The sequence below is a fragment of the Acinonyx jubatus genome, chromosome B3 (assembly GCF_027475565.1).
Source record: "Acinonyx jubatus isolate Ajub_Pintada_27869175 chromosome B3, VMU_Ajub_asm_v1.0, whole genome shotgun sequence".
Classification (NCBI taxonomy): Eukaryota; Metazoa; Chordata; class Mammalia; order Carnivora; family Felidae; genus Acinonyx; species Acinonyx jubatus.
The window spans coordinates 23,644,044-23,662,706 of NC_069386.1; the positions used below are offsets into that span (position 1 = coordinate 23,644,044).

Genomic DNA, 18,663 nt, shown 5'->3' on the forward strand with positions numbered 1-18,663 from the left:
TTTGAGTTCATGGACCAGCAATTAGGAAATGCTGGTTTATCTGAACAGAAAATGGTATAACAAGAACAAATAGAAGAATAGCTAAACTTTATAAGTACAAATAATGTGTTAGGCACTATTCTAAGTCTTTGACACAAATTACGCCATGGCTTGCTGGCTTGCTTGCATTTATTTATTTATCTATTTATTTATTTATCTCTTATTACACTTTTTTTCTTGTTGTCTAAAAGTCCATCTTGTCTGATATAAATAGAGCCATTCCTATTCTCTTTGGTTATCATTTCCATAAAATATCTTTTATCATTTCTTCACTTTCATCTTATGTATATTATTAAATCTAAGGTGAATCTCTTGTGGACAACATCTGTTTGGGTCTTGTTATTTTATTCATTCAGGTAGTCTATTCCTTTTTATGAGGTTTTGATTTTAATTCCATTTAGTCAACACACAAATTTATATTAGTTTCAGTTGTACAATATACTAATTCAACCCTTTCATACATCATCCTGTGCTCGTAACAAGTGTCTTCCTTAATCCCCATCACTTATTTAACCCATCCCCAAACATACCTCCCCTCTGGTAATCATCAGTCTGTTCTCTATAATTAAGAGTTGTTTTTTTTTTTTCTTAACATGTCTTTCTCATATTTTCCCTTTGTTTGTTTGTTTTGTTTTTTAAATTCCATGTATGAGTAAAATCATATGGGACTCATATTTCTGACCAACTTATCTTTTAACATACTCTCTAGTTCCATCCATGTTATTGCAAATAGCAAGATTTCATTTTTATGACTAATATATAGATAGGTAGATAAAGATATAGATAGATATAGATATAGATATAGATGATATAGATATAGGTATATAGATATATAGATATGGATATGGATATAGATATAGATGATATAGATATAGATATATAGATATACCACATCTTCTTTATCCATTCATCAATAGATGAGCACTTGGACTATCCATATCTTAGCTATTGTAAATAACGTGGCTATAAACAGAAGTGTGCATGTATCCCTTTGAATTAGCCTTTTTGTGTTCTTTGTGAAAATATACAGTAGTGCAATTCCTGGACCAGAAGGAATTTTATTTTTAACTTTTTGAGGAGCTTCCATATTGTTTTCTGCAGTGGATGCACCTGTTTGCATTCCTATCAACAGTACGAGTGTTTCTTTTTCTCCACATCCTTGCCAACACCTGTGGCAAGGTGGTATTGGCAAGGTGATTATCGTGGTATTGTGGTATTGATTTTAGCCATTCTGACTGGTGTGTGATATCTCATTGTAGTTGTGATTTGCATTTCCCTAATGATAAGTGGTCATTAGCATATCTTCATGTGTCAGTTGACCATCTTTATGTCTTCTTTGAAGAAATGTATTTTCATATCGTCTTCCCATTTTTAATTGGATTATTTGGTTTTTAGGTATTGAGTTTAATAAGGTCTTTATATATTTTATAAAGTAACCATTTATTAGATATATCATTTGATGGACCATTTGATAGACCTTCTCTCGGTCCATCGGTTCCCTCTTAGTTTTGTTGATATTTCCTTCATTGTGCAGAAGCTTTTTGTTTTGATGTGGTCCCAATAATTTATTTTTGCTTTTGTTTCCCTTACTTCAGGAGGCATATTTAGAAAGAACTTGATATGGCTTCTGTCAAAGAGGTTACCGCCCGTGTTATCTTCTAGGACATTTATGGTTTCACATTTAGGTCTTTAATCCATTTTGAATTTATTTTATGTGTATGGTGTAAGAAAGTGGTCCAAATTCATTCTTCTGCATGTCACTGTCCAGTTTTCCCAACATTATTGGTTGAAGAAACTGTTATTTTATCCATTGGATATTCTTTCCTGCATTGTCAAAGATTAATGGACCATATATTGTGGGTTTGTTTCTGGATTTTCTATTCTGTTCTATTGATCTATGTGTCTATTTTTGTGGTACTATCATACTGTTTTGACCACAGTAGCTTTACAATATAATGTGAAATCTGGAATTGTGATGTCTCCCGTTTTGTTTTTCTTTTTCAAAATTGCTTTGGTTATTTGGGATCTTTTGTAGTTCCATACCAATTTTACTATTCTTTGTTCTAGTTCTGTGAAAAATGTTCCTGGTATTTTGATAAGAATTGCATTAAATGTGTAAATTGCTTTGGGTAAATATAGACATTTTAACAATATTTGTTAATCCAATTAATGATCATGGAAGGTTTCTCCATTTCTTTGTGTCATCCTCAATTTCTTTAATCTGTGTTTTATAGTTTTCAGAATTATGGATCTTTCATCTCTTTGGTAAGGTTTATTCCTAGGTATCTTATGATTTCTGATGCAATTGTAAATGGGATTGATTCCTTGATTTCCCTTTATGTTGCCCCATCATTGGTATATAGAAATACAACAGATTTCTGTACACTGATTTTTTATCCTGCAACTTTACTGAATTTGGTATCTATATGGTATGGTCAATTAATCTTTGACAAAGTGGGAAATAATATCCAACAAATATACTGTCTTTTCAACAAGTTGTGTTGGGAAAAGTGGGTAGAAGCATGCAAAAGAATGAATCTGGACCATTTTCTTACACCATACACAAAAACAAATAAAAATGGATTAAAGAACTAAATGTGATACAGGAAACCATTAAAATCCTAGAGAAGAACACAGGCAATAATCTCTTCGACAGAGGACATAGTAACTTCTTTCTAGATATGTCTCCTAAGGCAAGGAACACAAAAGCAAAAACAAAACAAAACAAAACAAAAAAAAAAAAAGCAAAACAAAAAAAAACACAACTATTGGGACTACATCAGAATAAAATTCTTCTGCACAGCAAAGGAAACAATCAACAGAACTAATAGAGAACCTTCCAAAGGGGATATTTGCAAATATTTGCAAATGACATATCCTATAAAGGGTTAGTATCCAAATCTATAAAGAACTTATAAAATTCAACATCCAAAAAACAAACAATCCAGTTTAAAAATGGGCAAAAGACATGAACAGATATTTTTCCAAACATACAGATGGTCAACAGACACATGAAAAGATGCTTATGATCACTCACTATCAGGAAAATACAAATTGCAGCCATAAGGAGGTATCACTTAACACTAGTTAGAATGGCTAAAGTTAACAACATAAGAAACAAGTGTTGATGAGGATGTAGAGAAAGGGGAATTCCCTTACACTGTTGTTGGGAATGTAAAATGGTGCAGCCAATATGGAAAGCAGTATGGAGGTTCCTCAAGAAGTTAAAAATAGAACTACCTTATTATCCATCAATTGCGGTATTAGGCACTTACCCAAAGAATACAAAAATACTAATTCAAAGAATACATGTACTTTGATGCATCATTATCTACAATCACAGCATTATCTACAATTTACAATCACCAAATTATGGAAATAGCCCAAACGTCCATTGACTGATGAATTAATAAAGAAGATAAAGAAGTGGTATTATATATATATATACTATACAATACTACATATACTATGTATATATATATATACTATATATATACATATACTATATTATATACATATACTACACTACATATACTATATATATATATGATGTGTACCATATATATATATATATAGTGTGTGTGTGTGTGTATGTATAAACTCCCTTTTCTTGTTTGCTTTCTTTCTTAAATTCCAAGCTAAAGTGTATTATACTAAGTGAAATAAATCAGTCAGACAATGACAAATACCATATGATTTCACTCATATGTGGAATTTAAGATACAAAACAAATGATGATAAAGGATCATAAATGAAAAAAAGAGAGAGGAAAACCAAGAAACAGCTGGTTATCAGTCTGCTCAATTTTTCTATTTCTTCCTTTTTCAGTTTTGGTAGTGTACATGTTTCTAGGTACTTATGCATTTCTTCCAAGTTGTTCTTCCAAGTTATTGTTTTTCAAAATATTCTCTTATAATTGTTTGTATTTATGTGCTGTTTGTTATTTCTACTCTAATGTTTATAAATTTATTTATTTGGGTTTTTTTTCTTTTTTCTTTTTGATAAGTCTGCCTAGGAGTTTATCAATGTTAGAAATTTTTTCAAAGAACCACATCCTGGTTCCCTTGATTTATTCTATCTTTTTTTGTTTGTTTGTTTGTTTCTATATCATTTACTTCTCCTCTAATCTTTATTATTTCCTATATTCTTCTGGCTTTGGGCCTTGTTTATTGTTCTTTTTCTAGTCCTTTAGGTGAAAGATTAGGTTGTTTATTTGAGATTTTTCTTGCTTCTGGAAGTAGACCTGTATTGCTATAAACTTCTCTCTTGGAACTGCTTTTGTGCCTCCCAGAGGTTTTGGACCATTGTGTTTCCACTTTAATTTGTTTCCATGTACTTTTTAAAAATTGTTTTAATTTTTACTATTTAGTTTTGATAGAGAGATAGAGCGAAAGTGGGGGAGGGTTAGAGAGAGAAGGAAACACAGAATCCGAAGCAGGCTCCAGGCTCTGAGCTGTCCACACAGAGTCTGATGCGGGGCCCAAACTCACGAATCGTGAGATCATGACTTGAGCTGAAGTTGGACGCTTAAGCAACTGAGCCACCCTGGCACGCCTGCTTTCATGCACTTTTTAGTTTCTTTTTTTATTTCCTGGTTAAAAATCATTCATTATTTAGTAGCATGTCACTTAACCTCCATGTATTTGTGGTCCTTCAAGATTTTTTCTTCATATCATTATAGTCAGAAAAGATGCATGGTTTGACTCTGATTGTCTCGAGATTTTGAGGCTGGTATTGTTTGGCTAATATGTGATCTATTCTTTAGAATTTTGCATGTGCAATTGAAAAGATCTATTCTGCTGTTTTAGGATGAAATGTTCTGAATATATCTGTTAAATCTAGCTCTTCCAGTGTGCCACTCAAAGTTGTTTCCTTATTTATTTTCTGTTTAGATGATCTACCCATTGATATAAGTGGGGATTTAAAGTCCCCAACTATTATTGTATTGTTAGCAATTAATTCCTTCATGTTTGTTATTAACTGCTTTATATATTTGGGTGTTCTAGGTTGGGTATATAAATATTTACAATTATTATATCTTCTTGTTGGATTGTCTTCTTTGTTATTATTTAATGTCCTTCTTTGTCTCCTATTATATAAAAGTTTTAAAGTTTATTTTGTCTAAAATAAGTACTGCTACTCCAGCTTTCTTTCGACAAATATTTGCATGATAGATGTTTCTCCATTCCCTCACTTTCAATTTTCAGGTGTCTTTGGGTCTCAAATGAGTCTCTTGTAGGCAACTTATAGATGGGTGTTTTTTAAATCTATTCTGTCATTCTATGTTTCTTTTTTAAGTTTATTTTGAGAGAGAGAGCAGGGGAGGAACAGAGAGAAATAGAAGGGAGAAAATCCAAAGCAGGCTCTGCACTGTCAGCCCAAAGCCCAATGCAGGGCTTGAAATCACAAACCATGAGATCATGACCTGAGCTAACTCCAAGAGTAAGACACTTACCTGACTGAGCCACCCAGGTGCCACAGTCACCCTATGTCTTTTGATTGGAGCATTTAGCCTACTTACATTCAAACTAATTATTGATAGATATATATTTATTGCCATTTTATTATTTGTTTCATGATTGTTTCTGAAGATTTTCTCTTATATCCTGTATTGTTTTCTGTCGTTCATGTTTTCCTGATTTTCTTTAGTGATATATTTTGATTTTTTCTCTTTACTCTTTGCATGTTTATAAGTGGTTTTAATATATGGTTACCATTAGGTTTGTATATAATGTGCATGTAGAAGTCTATATTAAGTTGATTGTCATTTAAGTTTGAACTCATTCTTTTCACCTCTACTCCCCACATTTTAGGTATATGTTATTATATTTTATATCTTTTTTTTAGTTCCTTAACCTATTTTTAACAGAAATATTCATTTTCACTGGTTTTGTTTCCTACCTTCACACTGTCACTTTTGTTCTCTCCTTTCCATTCCAAGAGTCACCTTTAGTATTTCTTGCAGGCTGGTTTAGTGCTCACAAACTACTTTAGCTTTTGTTTAAGAAACTCTTTATCTCTCCTTCTATTCTGAATGACAGCGTTGCTGGATAATGTATTCCTGGATGCAGCTTTTTCCCATTTAAATACATCATGTTAATCCCTTCTTGCTTGAAAATTTTCTGATGAAAATATCCTGCTAGTCTTATAAGTTTCCCCTTGTAAGTTAATGACATATTTAATCTTGTTGCTTTTGAGGTTTTTTGTTTATCACTATATTTTGTGAGTTTAATTACAATATGTCTTGGTGTGGGTCTGCTTTGGTTGATTTTGATGGAAGTTCTCTGTATCTCCTGGATCTGGATATCTGTTTCCTTCACTATATTCAAAAAGTTTTCTGCTATTAGTTCTTCAAATAAATTTTCTGCTCCTTTTTCTCACTATTCTTCCTCTGGAACTCATACAATACAAATGTTATTACATTTGAGTCACTGAGTTCCCTGAATCTATTCTCGTTTTGTGCAACTATTTTTTTTCTCTCTTTTGTTCAGCTTGGTTACCTTCCATTACTTTCTTATCCTCTGCTTCTTCCATATTGCTATCCATTTCATCAAGTGTGTTTCTCATTTTATTTACTTAACCTTTTATCTCTGCTATGTTATTCCTTATCTGTGTTAGGGTCATCACTGATGCATTCTACTCCTTCCTCAAGTCCAGTGAGTATCTTTGTTATCATTACTTTAAATTGTCTATCAGAAATGTTACTTATATCTGTTTTACCCAGATCTCTGGCTGTGGCCTTGTTCTGTTCTTTCATTTGTAAAACATTTTTCTATCTCCTCATTTTGTCTTCCTCTCTGTGTCTGTTTCTGTGTGTTAAGAAAGTCAGCTATGTCTTTTGCTTTTGAAAATAGTGACTTTATGAAGAAGAGGTCTTGGGGTGCCATGCACTACAATGTCTCCTCACCACATGTTGGAACTTCAGGAGGTTACCTACGTGTGTTGCTTACATCCTGCTGTTGTGTCTGGGTCGCTTTTACTTTCAGTGAGTGTAGTCATCTGCACTTCCTCTCCTCCTATTTTAAGCTGTGATTTCTCTCTGTGGTGTTAGTAGGACCCAATCAGGCCAGGTCTGAGGGGGTGTGCCCACTGGGGAACTTGGGGGTGACTTGGTGGTATTAGCAAAATTTGTTGTTGTTGTGGGCCACTAATCCTATGCCAGATCCCTAGAATTGCTTTGGGAGCTCCACGGCTTCCAGGGTTCACAGCTGGGCATGAAGCAATGGCTGGTCTCAGTGAGGTGGCCAGGGGCCACATGCAGTGGCAGCTGTGCAGCTGGTGGCTGGGCACAACACATGACGGCTGCTGGGGCCCATGTCCTGGTGCAGCCTGGTGTATGTGTGTAGCAAGTGTGGCAGCTGTGTGGCTGAACAGAGTGCATACATGGCTTTTACAAACATTTTCACAGCAAGAACAGCCGGCTTGGAGTGGCCTTGTCCTCAGGAGAACTCAGGGAAATGGTGCACTGCCACTGAATCAGGCAGCAAATGTCTGTGTATCCCTGCCTCTGGCAGGTGGCTCTGTGTTTATGTTGTGGGAAAGGGAGGAAAATGGCATCCGCCAACTCCCTTGTTTTCATAAAAGTTCTTCAACATGCTCCAAAATCTGTATGAGTAGATCTGTCTTCTGTTTTTCCTCAGCATTGTGCAAACTGCCATTTTTTGGTTGCCTCTCCATGCAGGCTGCTGTCTCATTAAAGGCAGTGACCCAGCTATAACTCACCCTCCCTGTTCACCCAGTGCTGAGTCAGCAAACTTTTAAGGCTCTAGGCTCCAAGTATCACTGGTTTTATGAACTCATGGAATTTATAAAAGGCTCTGGTTTTTAAAGCAAAGCATTATGAGAATTTGTCTTCCCTGTGTGAACTGCCTGGTGCAAAGGCCCATTTCTCTTCCCCCTCAACATGCACAGCTCCCTCTTTCCTGTGGTCAGCCTCCTTCTACCTTTCTGATCTTCCTAAATTTTAAGCTTCGGCTTCCTGTCTATATTTAGTTGCGAAGTTTGTTCTTCCAGCCCTCAGATTGCTCTCTGGTTTGTTGACTTGGATGTGGATGATATCTAGTTGAAAATGTGGGATGTGATGGGCTCAGGGACCTCCTATTCTGACATCTTCCCAGGAGTTTTTCACTCTATGTCTTTTAACTCATTAGTTTAATTAATTCACATTGAAGGTAATTATTGACAGGTAAGCAATTAATATTGCCATTTTGTTAATTATTCTGTTTTATTTGTAGTTCTTTTGTTCTTGCTACCTTTCTTTGTGGTTTCATGATTTTTTTGTCTATATATGGTTTATTTACTCTTCAGTTTTTGTATATTTACCATAAGCTTTCTTTGTGGTCACCATGGGATTCACATTAAACTACTTATAGTTATAATGGTCTGATTTAATCTGATAACAACCTCAATGGTACACTAAATATCTACACTTTTATTACTAGGGTTAAAGTAATATATGTGCCATTGTACAGTATTATAATATTCTATTTGTCTGTATACTTACCTTCACTAGTGAGACTTGTATTTTCATATGCTTTTTTGTTTCTGTTGAGTGTTCAGTTTTTAACTTGAAGATTAAGTTGAATCCACCACTTAAAGTGGTGACAAATTCCCTCATTGTTTTGTTTAATTGGGAAAGTATCTCTTCTTTATTAAAAACAATGTTTTATAGGAGATACAGGCTACCAGTTAGGAAGTAAATAAGCCATGGGAATAAAAGTAGAGCAAGAGGAATATAGTCCATTAAATTATAATACTGTTGTATGAAGACAAATTGTAGCTACACTTATGGTAAGAATAGCATAATATATAGAGATGTGGTAGCATTCTGTTGTATACCTGAAACTAACTGTGTGCCAACTATACCCAAATGAAAAAGGGAAAAAAAGTTTATTCTTTTTAAATAAATCTTGCAAATGATACATGTTAAAATGTAAACAAATTTAAAATATTAAAAATTTAAAATTTTTTTCCAGGATTAATATTCTTGGTTAGCAATTTTATTCTTTTAGTCTTTTAAATACACCATCCCTTTATCTCCTGGCATGCTTGGTTTCTACTGAGAAACTACTTATAGTCTTATGGGAGTTCCCTTGTATAGCTAGGTTGCTTACATATTGCTGCTTTTGAAACTCTGTCTTTGAACTTGACAATTTAATTATGATGTGTTCTAGTATATGCTTATTTGGTCAAATCTGTTGGTGACTTTTGGGCTTCATTAATTTCTTTTTTAATGTTTATTTATTTTTGAGAGGAAGGGAGACAGAGAGAGGGAGACACAGAATCCAAAGCAGCCTCCAGGCTCCAAGTTGTTAGCACAGATTTTGATATGGGGCTCAAACTCACGAATGGTGAGATCATGACCTGAGTTAAAGTCGGACACTTACCTGACCGAGCCACACAGGCACCCCCATTAATTTCATTTCCCTTCCCAAATTTGGGAATTTTCAGCCAATATTTCTTTAAATAGAATTTCTGCCCCTTTTTGTCTCTCTTCTTCTGGGACTCCCATAATGTAAATATTGTGTTACTTCATAGAATTCCATACTTCTGTAGGCTTTATTTACCCACTTTAATTCTTTTATATTTTTGTCCCTCTGACTGGGTAATCTCAAATGACTAGTCTTCAAGTTCATTAATTCTTTCTTCTGTTAGATTGAATATGCTGTTGAAGTTGTCTATTAAAAATTTTTACTGTGTTATTGTATTGTTTATTTCTAAGATTTCTGTTTGATTTTTTATGGTTTTAATTTTTTTGGTTAAATTTTTTTGGTTCATGTATCATTCTCCTGATTTCATTCAGCTGCCTATGTATGTTCTTTTCTAGTTCCCTGAGTTTCTTTTAGACAAGTTTTTTGTGTTCTTTATCAAGCTGTTTGTAGATTTGTTTATTTAAAAATGGTTATTGTAGCTTTATTGGTTTCCCTTGATAGTGTTATATTTCCCTAATCTCCTCTAGTCCTTGTGTCCTTGTATTGGTATCTGCACACTTGAGAAAGTAGTCACATCTTATAGTATTTACAGCTTGGCTTAAGAATGAAAAGTCCTTTACCAATAAGTCCAGCCTAAGATTCTGGGTAGACCAGCTCTTAGCATACATGGACCAGCAGGGAAAGCTACCAGTGCTGTTAGTTTCAGTGGGAACATTAGCTGTGCCCTGAAATTGCAGGTGCCCTTGGATGGACTTTGTCTTCAGGTAGGGACATTGAATGGACTGTTCATTAAGATGGTGATCTGGCTGAACTTCTTCATTAGTTGGGTCCTCTCGATGGGCTCTGCAATTTGACAGGACTACTGGTTGGGCTCTAAGTTTCACTGGGGTTTCCTGCATAGGCATTACTGATGGTTGGGCTGCTAGCTTACCTCTCCAGGTAGGCAGAGGACCTGGTTGGGCTCTATAGCTGGGATGCAAGTTGGACTCCCTGGTTGGGTAAGGCTGGTTGGAGGCATTCCTTGTTGTAGCAATGTTACTGGCAAGATATCCGATTTTCCAAACTGCTAGTGGGAGCACAGGCCTTCTGCTAAGATTTGCATCACTCATGAACCCATTTCCCTGTGTACCCATGTCCCTTTTCCCTGTTTCTAACAGTCCCCATGTGGTCTGCCAATTCTAATTCCTCCTGTTCCATATAAGACAAGAGAGAAGTGGGCATCTCAGTATCCCAAAACACTGGAGAAGTTGGATGTATTCTCCACTTTCCCCCAGTGGAGAAATCATGGGCCAAGGAGATAGTTCCTGAGGAAGATCTGGTACTGTGCCAGCGTGGGGGAAGGTGACAAGAATAAAATGAAACCTTTACTCTGACCCTTTTTAATTTTTTTAATCAATTTTTGTACTCCCCAAGTCTGCTAAAACATTACCTGTGAGGCCTGTGATTCTCAGAAAGGCATTTTTGTTTGTATATTTGCTAAATTGATTTTCCTGTGAGGGAATTAAGGCCAGAGACCTCCTTTTCTGTCATCTTGCTGATGTCACTCCACATTAGCCTTAAGTCTTAAATATGTATACTGATAACAAATTTGTGTTTGTGATTGATTATGCAACCATCCGACTTTGAAAGAATAGAGGTTTTTGAACACTGATAACAACTAAAATATGACATGCTGATTAACAAGAATCATGGAAATTTCTCTAAAAGATTTATATTATTTATTATAAAATTATAGTGGAAGACAAGATAAAATATTTTTGAAAAGGGAATTTTTAGACCAAGCTGTGAAAAGAGTTACTAAGTTTTGGACTGATAAAGTGAAATGTCCATTACTCATATCCAGGAACTTCTAACCATGACTTTAGAAATATTTACTTCTTTAAAAATTAGAAAATTAGATATCAAGAGGAGCTAAGAAGAATACCATTGGAAAATGTGAATTATATTATAGGACTTTTCTTTTACCTCAATCATATATGTGGGTGGCTTTTTCAAACAAGCAGCAAACTCATTCATACAGAAGGAATATGGGGAAAATTTGGGAATTGTGTAACATTTGTATAGGATTAAATAATTTAGGAAATTACACAAATATGTGCTGTTTGTCAGGAAAAAAATCTTTATAAGAAACATATAAGTCTAAGGTCAATGTTACCTGAGATATGATGGCAATTGGACTTTATTTAGATTCAAACTTTAGAAGGTTTTACATATTTTTAGTAACGTTGTACATGATGTCTATATGACCACACATATGTCTGTAAGCTAAAGCTGATGCTTACATTGTGAACAGTGCCTGACTAAATTATACCATCTCAACTTTTGGAATTCCTAAACATGTATAATTCAATAAAAGAAGTCATTTTGTATCTGTGGTAATTCACAAGCTCTGTAATATCTTATAAGGACTCAAAATTTGATAACTGTTAGTCGTGTGTAATCTGATAGGCAAGTGGAATGAATAAACCATTCCATAAGAAAGTATTTGACTAAATTAAATCAAGCTGCTGACTCACAGTGACCCAAATTCCACTGATTTTATTAAAAATAATATTAACTCTCTGTTGTAAGTATGTACTTCTTTCTTTGAATTTGGAAAACTTATAAATTTAGGGTTTAAGCCTAACCCTTTACCTGGTACAATGAAAAAATAGTCATAATCAGATATAATAAAGAGTTTGTGGGTTTCCCTGGGCTAATTATGCCATTATGTGACCAGGTGCTGAAAAATATCCCCCTGAGGAAGTGTATTATCATTATGGAACAGGAGGCTTGGTCTGCATTAAAGTGTAACAATGACAGACTGGTGATCATCACACTAGACAGAATCCTACCAGGTGATGTTGATAACGTACTACCATCAAGGTAAAGAAGAACCCAAGTGAATGCATGCTTCACATATGAGACCAACACCTACGATTGAGCAAGTTTTAATTATTAAGGATAATTAAGACATTTTAAGGATAAATTATTTAGACAGTTACTTATAATAACATGAAAGCTGAAGAGAAATCTCAGCTTTCTGAAATCAAGAACTTTAAGGATAAATTCTTTAGTTACTTACAATAACATGAAAGCTGAAGAGAAATATTTAATAGACAGGATAGATAAGTTGCTTTGTTAATGTCTTCTTATATTATCTTGACCATTATAATTTTGATATTTATTCTAGTTAATATTACTTGTGCATGAAACTTAGAGTATTCACCTTTTAGTTTTGAAATTGTGTCGCTTAACTTCAAGGAATTTTAAATTAATTATCAGTTGTCTCGAATATGGGTTGAGCACTTCAAGAATCCTCTATTTTTGTCATAGTACATCAGATCCACGAATTTTATCATTTAAATTTAGAATAAACAGAAAATTTAAAGTGTCATAAAGTGATCAATATTACCAAAAAAAGCAATCTTAAAAAATAATCTTCAATGTTATTGAATATACTGATGGGAAAGAATTTACATAATCAAGTTTAATACAATTATATTCAAACTGACAATTCCTGAGCAATGACACAAAATCCAACTTCTTTCTGTCTTATATAGCCATAGGGGGCCCATTTAACCATACTGAAATAGATGTGCAAATGAGGAAGAAACATTCCTACCCAAATATTAAGAGTTAGTTACTTCGGAAGTCCCCAAATATATCATTACATAAAAATGAACCTACAGCGTTTAGGACTTAGCAATCCCCAGTTTCCATACTTTAGATTTATATGATTATTAAATTATGGGGCACCTGGGTGGTTCAGTTGGTTGAGCGTTGGCTCAGGTCATGATGTCAGTTTGTGAGTTCCAGCCCTGTGTCAGGCTCTGTGCTGATAGCTCAGACCTGGAGCCTGTTTCAGATTCTGTGTCTCCCTCTCTCTCTGCTCCTTCCCCACTCGTGATCTCTCTCTCTCTCTCTGTCGCAAATAAATAAACATTAAAAAATTTATATGATTATTAAATGAATACCTTCAAATTTTACTAGTGAAAATGTGGATTAATTCAATTCTATTTCTATGCCTTAGGTTTTACCATTATAAAAAGTTCTTATGTGAAGATTAAAATGGTGCCATTATGAAACTAAAAGAGATTTATTAAATACTATATTTATAAGTAAATATAAAATTGACCAAATTGCAAACCTTATTTGTATAGAAATGATGAAATGCTGAAGAACATATTTAGTGCTTTGGGACAATTGCAGAAACATGTAATTAAGATGCAAACAAGATGAAATAAAAACCTAATGCAGGATACAACAATAGAGAAAATGGAGAATGGAGTTGGGAAAGAATTTGGAACTGGCCATCCAGAAATGAAATCCTGCTTCAAAAAAATAGCTAAGGAATTTTCATAAGCCTTCACTTGTATAACTGAACAACTAGTTATTCAATAACTACAGTATATACTTAATAGTACTGAACTACAAGATTTTACCTACTTAGGAAAACCAGATGTTTGGCATGATACTACCTCTGGATTGATAAATAGTGTTGTAAAAAGAGTAATCATGTTATAGAAAAAGGTGAAATTTGGCGACTAAAGATTGAAACTCCTGAAAACCAAACTAATAAAATTAATTTTACAAAGAAACATAAATTTCTTCTATATGTATGTGAATCTGATATGCTAGATGGGTGCCTAAACTTCAAATGAAGCAATGAAACATTGAAATCAACTTACTTGGCTGAAACAGTCTACGTGCTTATAAGTGGGTAATGATTTATTTAAATTACCAATAATTCCAGAGATGCCTTGGTGGCTGAGTCTGTTAAGCTTCCGACTTCAGCTCAGGTCATGATCTCCCAGTCCGTGTATTCAAGCCTCACATCAGGCTCTGTGCTGACAGCTCAGAGCCTGCAGCCTACTTCAGATTGTGTGTCTCCCTCTCTGTCCCTCCCCAACTCATATTCTGTCTCTCTCTCTCTAAAAAATAAACATCAAAAAACTAAATATATAAATATATATTTATATAAATATTATGTAAATATATAAATATAATTCCTAATAGTTTCACACATTTAGGTTCCATGCTTGGCTTTTTTGGTGTCTTATAGCAAGACATACTTCTAAGAGTTAGATCTTTCTATTATAAGAGGTGAATGGCATACTTTGGTGACAGATTAATTCCACATAAGTCACTGGACTAGTAAAGATTCATCCTCAAGCAGGGTTTATTCATTAGTCAATCTGGATATTGGGGTGTTCTTATTGAATTACTGGTCTACTTAATGTGATACTATGACAAAGTTTTTACTTATTACCTGAATTTGATGTGATTAATAGTGAAGAAAATTTTGACTCATTGGTATCCAGATATATATTTGATACTTATCTGGGTGTCTATGTGACTAAAGCAATATATTTTTAAGCTTAAATGATATTCTAATAGTGGCATGCTGTTTTAAAGTCACTGACGAACTTTTAATAAAGGATCCTGTCAACAATGATAACAATGTGAAATTAAGTAATTTTCTATTTGTATTAAACCTAAAATTGATTCTACTAATGAGAAACATAGATGAATTTCAGCTCTTAAATATTATGTTAATGTCATATTTTCAGTATAGTAAGTTGTATGCTATGAATTATGGAAACTTCTTGGAAATGAGTACTATTCCCAGTGACCTAATACTTTTTTGTAAATACTGTTTCATGTGGCTTCAAGTGTGTCATTTTAGAAGAGTTCATGTGCAATGGACCATGCCAAATGATATTGTTATAACATCCTTTGAATTTATATATGTATATATATTAAATTACATATATATGTATATATATGTAATGATAAGTGGAATGCTGTGTTTTTCTGACACTATCTGAGTGGCTTTCCAAAAAAACCTGTATTGTGTAATTCATGTGTAAGGTGATCAGTAGTCTACAACCTCTGTAATAGGTCATTATTTTGAGTACTGACCAAATTGTATCATTAAGGAAAAGCTTTCAAGAACCATACTCCAAGAGAGACTTAGGTTTATGTGTTGATACCTGTCCTGTTCCTGTACACCTAAAATCATCATTTCAGAGAAAGAGCACAGTTTGGCCTTAAACTTGGGGGAATTAATATAAGTCAGGTGCCTAGCACTGAATATATCAAAACTCTTGTCTGAATCAGTACCACAATTGTCTGGTAAACATCTTCAGGTATGAGTGTATGTATGCATTTGGAATGTCATAGCTAGGGTCAAAAGTGAGAACTTATTGTCTTCAAGAGTGATGATGACTGAAAGTCATGATCAAGAGGATTATGGTAAAGACAAACTCATCATAGGTGAAGGTGAAATTCTGGGGTAGGATTGTCGGAACATGTTGGAACTCATTACTTTTCTCTAGGCATTTTATTTGGGGCTTGAGACAAGGAATTCTTGAAAGAAACTCATGTTAACCAATCCTGTCTATGCGCTCAAAAGTGAAAAATAAATATTCCTTCTATAAACTTTGTTTCAGGGATTTATAATTCTTAAGAGCTGGGAACATTCAAGATTCAGTCCTTCCCTGTTTTTCTCTTAATGTGTCTTTGAGTAAGACATCTTACCAAGGGTTGAAACACTGCATTGATAGTATATTTCTGGTTTTCTTTGGTCACAGATATATGTCAAAAAGCAATTGACTGGAGAAGATGCTCTTCTAGGGCATACAAGTTTACACATTAGGTAACTTGGATAGAGATATGGATTTTTTCTGAATAAGTGACTGATAAATGCAATGTGATTTTATTACAAAATCTTTTGTTTGAACTTGAAATTTATATTGAAATTGAGAAAAAAATAGATCCACTGGTTCTCAGTACAATGTTTAATATTCTCATTCTACATACAAGATAAAATCAATCTCTGTAATTTTATGGGATTTTAACTGCTTTGGGTTACTTTGGAGTCATTGAAAATTTTTCTGTATCTAAACTACTATTAAGTAGTTCTACTGGTTATAGGACTAAAATATGAAACTTAAAATTGTGTGTATCCATGAAGAAACACATATAAGAATTCCAGATCCTGATATGATTCCATTATTACATATAATAAGGATATGCAACAAATGATGCTCAAAGTTCTAATTTACACTCTGAATTGGCTAGTGTCACCAAACCAGCATTATAAATTATTATTCTCAATTTAGTGACTATATTACTTGAAGCACTCTCAGGAAGAAAACTACTTTTTTACTGAAAATTTATTGAAAGGATATGAGACTTTTTTGTGCTCTGGTTCTCACTCCATTTTGCAATTTTCTTTGGCCTAAATATACAAGTAAACATATGTACACTAATTATTGTATTTTCCTTGTTCTGCTTTTGTCAAAATTGTGACATTTAAGAGAACTAACAACATAATACAATGGCTTATTGGTCATGATCTGAAAACCCACTTATATAGTTCCAAAGAATTCATAAAATGGTCACAATTTCAATCATCCTGACCTCTTATTAGGTTTTCATGTGGCTGAAAGAGTATGATTTTATGTGAATTTATATGCAATGAACCATGGCAAATACTCTGACATGAACTCTTGACTGGATAGAATATTATTGGCCAATGGATATCTCCCATGTTCACAACCACCACATGAAAGTTTACCCCAAATTAAGAAACCTGTATAGTCTTTTTTATGCTTGGTAAATGAAAGATGCATGAAATCTGTAAGAGGTCATTTTTTGCAGATATGGTCATAAGACTTCCTTAACATAGAGCATGGATAAATCACAACCCGGGACAGATGTAACAATATGTTTTGCAATCTATCTTACAACTAACTACACAGATAATGACTTTGAAAAAGAGCACTGTTTGCTGCCACAGAATGAAGCTATGTGAGTCAGGTGTCCATGATGATATATGACAAAAGTCATATCTATTTTGGCATCACAAATTACAAAATCTATATCTGATAAACATATACAGGTCAAAGCATATACATGGGTAGGTAATGCCATAGCTAGATCAAAGTTGAGAATTCATATTGTCTTGAAGAGAAATTATGACCTAAAAATCATGCTCAATAAAATTACAATGAAGCCCAATGTAGTCAATAATGCCAAAGCAAAACGTTGAAGTTCCATATTTCCCTTGTAGAGTAATGCAATTTGGTTCTTCAGGCAACCAGTCCCTTCAGGGAATCTCTTATATAGGTTTCATGTCAACAACACATCCTCAAGTTTAAGCTATATTTGGTGAACTATATTTCATCACAAAAAACTGTTCTTCAGAGCATCCCTTAGTTATATTTTTATCATTGTGTTATTCAGTTAGAAATTTTGGAAATAATTGTGCTGTTTCATTAAAATCTGAAGTGATTGAATATGTTTGGTCATAGATATAGGTGACACAGAAAATTGGATGATACAAAAAGCCTGACTTAAGGAGATAAATAAGTGACTCTTTTCAAAAATGTAAATACTGTAAAGGGTTGATTTATGCCTGGAAATCAGCCCATTGGAATAGTACCCCTGCAAACCTTTTAGTTATACCTAAAATGGATAAGATTCCAAATGGATGAAATATTTCCTCCACTACCCCTCCACCACAGAAACATTACCGTCTGTGCCCAGATTGAAAACTAACCGTAATACATTGATACACTGAAGAGATAATAACTTCTGGGATCTTCACTGCATACTCAAAAGAAAATCCCAAAAGGAAGGATCATGGCCATGACATCCAAAGAGTGAAATGCAAGAATTAATCTGCCAATTGGTATTGGCTAAAAAAAAAACTGTTAAGTATTCAGATAACTACATTGTGACCCCTGAGTATTAGGGCTTTAAAATTTCAATTTAAGGAATTGTGGGTTATTGGTGATGACAGTTTTTCCTAATTGGCCCTTTAATCTGTTTGATTTTGCCAAATGAAACACAAGCTTCACATTTGACATTCTTCTCAAGACACAAATCCTTTAGAAGCTGGCACCATAAAGGAAAAAGATTAAAAAAAATTAGGAAGAAAAATTTATCATATATATATATGATATTGAGATCTTTGAAGCTTTGTTCAAAGAAGAGAAATAAAGATATATATTACAAAGAAAACCTTTTGCATTACTGATTGGAAGATCTTGATAACAACATGAAAGAGGAGTCTGAACAAAAAGAATATGTTATTCAGATCATGGCCTAAAAAGCCTTATGCAAGGGTTTGTCTCAGTGATGGGTATTGAGGACATTTTCAAGCCACTGGCTATCTGTCTCAATAAAACTAATTCTACATGAT

At 33.8% G+C, this 18,663-nt stretch overlaps 2 non-coding genes across 2 annotated transcripts; both read left to right on the top strand.

Annotated features, from left to right (window-relative positions):
- Positions 1-15,638: 15,638 nt before the first annotated feature.
- On the top strand, positions 15,639-15,716 carry LOC113602097 (small nucleolar RNA SNORD115). The gene has a single exon (XR_003423474.1). It is a non-coding gene; the product is annotated as a small nucleolar RNA SNORD115 (small nucleolar RNA).
- Positions 15,717-17,394: 1,678 nt separating this feature from the next.
- LOC113602095 (small nucleolar RNA SNORD115) lies at positions 17,395-17,475 on the top strand. The gene has a single exon (XR_003423472.1). It is a non-coding gene; the product is annotated as a small nucleolar RNA SNORD115 (small nucleolar RNA).
- The last annotated feature ends 1,188 nt before the right edge of the window (positions 17,476-18,663 follow it).